Raw genomic sequence first — 4,747 nt, forward strand, 5'->3', positions numbered from 1 at the left:
TGAAACGAATTTTTCCATTGCAACTATTATTAGAGGCATATGTTTCAAAAATTAATATTTCCATGGCAACTGTTTATTACTTTGTATATGTTTTCAAAATGAAATTTTGCCATCGATACTTCACATATGTTTTATAAATGAATGTTTGCCAAGATGCGGATTTTGTGAACATGGTTCCATACGTGCCCTTTATTGAATAGTATGTCCAGAAGAAACAAAACTAGAAAAAAACAAAAAAACACTTTTTTTGTAATATGTATAGTCAACCGGTATACTCGCGTATGACGTTTCACCAATAAATTAGAACGGTGGTAATCTAGGCAAAAAGAGAAAATCGAAGCTATATAAAAAAACATTGTTTTATTTACCCCAAAAAGACACTGTTGATGAATAGTATTGTCCCAATTGTATTTTCTTCACCAACAATACCATGGGATTTAATACTTTGCTTAACTTCACACATGAGTTGAATAGTCGACTAGGTTTGCTACATCACAATTTTCGATTTTTTACAATGTTCTATTATTTTTGTGAAAATTACTATTCACCTGTGTGTGTGTAACCATGTTCACCTTTGTATTGTACAATGACAATTTTTCGTGTGTAGTTATTTTTTTTCTATTTGACCATGGAAAATTTATTGTGTACACCATGGAAACTTAAAATTTGATGCCATGTCAGCTTAAATTATGTCGCCATGGCAAAGCAATACAAATGTTTTTTTGGTGTGTATCCATACGTATGAAGTTCCTATACATGTGATACATTTTGAATTTAGAATCACATCCACTTTTATATGTTATCCCTAAAATTTTGCAATCATGTATGCGTGATGGGTTTATTATTTATAGTATGGTGAATTCATCAATTAACGCATGCCAATTTTGTTATTTAGAGCATGACAACTTACATGTGTTAACTACGTACGTGAAACCATAGATATGCAGTACTTGTACTTTTTTGTAACATGGGAGCTATTTGGTGTTAGATATATATAAATGTATGAAATGAGTTTTACATGTTTTGTGGCAATATTTATCATTTAGACATGACAATTTTTGTGGCAGTTTATTTATTTTAGAGCATAGCTAAAAAAAGTTGTGTTAGAGAGATATAAATATATGAAAAAAGTATATGTTTGTGGCAAATTTTATCATATAGACATGTCTATTTCTATTTTTTCCATGCATATGTATTTTGAAATCCTGACTATGTGGTACTTTTATTTTTAAAAGGGCGACGATTTTGTAGCTAATTAAGTCAAATGCAAAATATCAGCTTTTGAAGACCTGGTACTTATGATGCTCAAGTTACGCCTCTTTTGGCCCATTTTAGGGAGAGGATTGGATTTGGGGTCGCGCTGGGAGATATTCGAGCTTGAACAAAAGCGTATTTGCGTCTAATGATAATTATTTACTACTAACTCTATCTGGGTTTATTAGCACCCTCTCATATTTTGGGTCAATATTTGAATACAGATTTAGCTAGGAAGATATAATTTACATGTAATAAAAAATAATATCATCGAAAACTACTTTAAATATGAATCTATGAATATAATTTTTATGGCATATAATTTATGTTTCGTAATAAAATTTAAGGTCAAAGTTTAGTAGTTCGTGTTGTAGTGTATCAGTGTGCGTGACAGATCGGTGGGTCCCCGCAAAAAAAAGACAGATCAGTGGGGTTACTGTGATTGTAACCATGTGTCTCAGCCCAGCACGCGTAGTTGAGTATTAAAATATTGGATAGAACTGTATTAACCAAGCCTTGCTAATTACTCCTACTAGTAGTAGGTGTCATGAGTGGTGGGTCGCACGTAGGCCACATGACCACGGATCCGTCATGTGCCAAACGGACGTTTGCTGTTGCAGTGGGTCCCCCAGCACACTATATGGCTCAAAATACGTTTCTTCCTACCTTCTATACACCTGACAATACCTGTCATGGCTCTCATCCCAGTACGATGATATGGTTGCTGATAACGAGAGCGGGCGAGCTAGTCCGCTCCTCTAAATTTCCGCATTTTTTAGTGTATCATTGATGCACATCTATTAAGGTAACCATGTCATTCACTCTTTGCAGCAACTACAATGTGGCACACCACGCAGTGAGCAGAGAAGTGACTAACGTTTACTAAGTGACAGTTATGGGCCGAAAAGAAACTTACCATAGAAGCAACCTGTAGTGCGGGTTGATTCAGACGAAAGGCAAGGGCCTCTTTGCAAAATGCCGCGCGCTGACCGGGTCGGCACCCACGCGTCCACATGGCGCTATGTGATTTGTCAGGACCAAATTTGCATATTTGATGCAAGTTCTGGGACTGGGTAGGGTCAAAATGCAAGTTTTAGAACCAAATCATCACATTCGGTACAAGTTGTAGGACTCATGGTGCTTTTAACTCGAAGATCTGCCTGCAGGAGGTGGCGATGCTAATAATTGGCAAGGGGAAAAAGCAGGTGGCGACCGATAATGCATGGATGCGATGGCAAAGAGCAGTATCCATCTATCTACTACTGAAGTACTGATGACGATGCTGCTACATATAGAGCGCTGTAGCATGCATCGGTCAGGCAGGTCATGGGCGCCGGCCGGCTGGCCCTTTGCATGCTTGCTTGACTAGAGAACTCAAGTCGCGTACTATGCTACTACCACTGGTCTACTAGCTACACAAACATTATATGGGAAAGAAGAGATCGTCGATAAACAGGATGTACATGTCGTGATGTACTCTACTGTAGTACAGCTCACTGACGAGAGAGATCGGGGATGGATGCGTACGTGGTCGATGAGTGTGATTGATACGCACGTGTACGTGTGGTGTGGTGTGGGAAAAGAAAAGACTTGTCACACGGTACGCACGTACATGTGGGAAAAGAGAAGTGCACGTTCGGGTGTGATCCAATTGTAGCACGACTTCATTTTTCGTACCAAGCCCGACTTTTGCAGCAAAGTTCTTCTCACCTCGCGGCAATCTGAAACCCCACAATGTAATGTTCCGGATAATGAATATTTCAGTTTTTTAAGACCATGGTTTTTCTCGTTTTGGTTCAGAAAAAAAAAAGTCCAAACCTCTTTCGCAAAACACCATCTGTTTCTAAATACAAGACGTTTTAGCAATTTAAATTTCGCTGCTAAAATGTTTTACTTTAGAAACAGAAGTAGTACTAAAAAGATCCACTGTGCCCCCTTCGTACCGGTGCATTAGGCACATTACAAAAACCAAATAATTTGTAAACATCGTGGTGCATTAACTTCCATCTCGTTTTTTGTTTTTTGACATGAATAAAAGAATCAACCAATAAAAGATGTGAAGCGTGTATGTTTTCAATAACTTGAGACTACCTAGCATGGCATGCGGTGGTCAGTTCATTGCATACGTTGGTATTAATTAGCAAATAAACATTAAGTTCTCTCGTTTTCCCTACACCTTGGTCGCTGTGCACAACCTAAGATGAGTTTATGCACCGGTACGGAGGGAATGTTAGAGATATATACTACAGTTTTACGAAACTACTTACTCCCTCTCTCTCAGTTTACAGGGCGTGCACGCACTAGTAGAAAAAGGGGCTTTCGTTCGGGCCTGGCCAGCCCATTAGTCCCGGTTCTGCCACGAACCGGGACCAGTGGAGGCATTTGTCCCGGATCGTGGGCCTAGGGGGCCGGCCGGGGCCTCGTGGGCATTGGTCCCGGTTCGTCTGGGCCCATTTGTCCCGGCTCTTGGCACGAACCGGGACCAATGAGCCTCGCTCCTGGCCCACAACCATTGGTCCCGGTTCGTGGCATGAACCGGGACAGAAGGATGGCCTTTAGTCCCGGTTCCAGCCACGAACCGGGACAAATTAGTTGCCTATATATACCCCATCGCCGGCGAGCAGAGCACTCCACAGTGCTCTGTTTTTTGCTGGCCGGCGAGGAAGGGCATTTGGGTGCTCTAGCTCACCTCTTATGCATGTGAGGTGTTCGATGAAATGCCCGAGCCACACTAGTTAAGCTTTCTCCTCTCGAAGCTCGACCTCCGAGCTCCATTTTTTCCGAGATTTGTCTAGGTTTAGCGGTCCGTCACGCCCCGTCCTCGTCTTCACCGCCGTCGATCGCCCGCGCCGATCTCGTCGCCGGCACCACCGTGGTGAGCCTCTTGTTCTTATCTTCTTTCTGAAAGAAAAAAATCTTACTTTAGATAGATACTTGTCTAATTTTCTTACTTTTGACACACATAATTATATATAATGCACGCAGATGAACCGGCAATGGATGTACGGTGACAGACACACCTCTGAGTACATTAAGGGCGTGCATAATTTTCTCGAAGTGGCTGAGGCAAACAAGCAGAATGGTTTTATGTGTTGTCCATGCCCTAATTGTGGGAATACGAGGTCTTACTCTGACAAGAAAATCCTTCACACCCACCTGCTTTATAAGGGTTTCATGCCACACTATAATGTTTGGACGAAGCACGGAGAAATAGGGGTTATGATGGAAGACAGCGAAGAAGAAGAGGACGATGACAACTATGTGCCCCCTGAATACGGTGATGCTGCAACGGGGGAAGCTGAAGATCAAGAGGAAGCTGAAGATCCAGAGGAACCAGACGATGTGCCCGATGATGATCTCCGCCGGGTCATTGTTGATGCAAGGGAAAAGTGCGAAAGTGAAAAGGAGAAGCTGAAGTTCGATCGCATGTTAGAGGATCACAAAAAAGGGTTGTACCCCAATTGCGAAGATGGCAACACAAAGCTCGGTACCG

General features: G+C 41.6%; 1 pseudogene; it reads left to right on the top strand.

Annotated features, from left to right (window-relative positions):
* Positions 1-3,711: 3,711 nt before the first annotated feature.
* On the top strand, positions 3,712-3,843 carry LOC123056290 (uncharacterized; annotated as a pseudogene).
* The last annotated feature ends 904 nt before the right edge of the window (positions 3,844-4,747 follow it).

This window comes from Triticum aestivum, chromosome 2D (assembly GCF_018294505.1).
Source record: "Triticum aestivum cultivar Chinese Spring chromosome 2D, IWGSC CS RefSeq v2.1, whole genome shotgun sequence".
NCBI classification, from domain to species: domain Eukaryota; kingdom Viridiplantae; phylum Streptophyta; class Magnoliopsida; order Poales; family Poaceae; genus Triticum; species Triticum aestivum.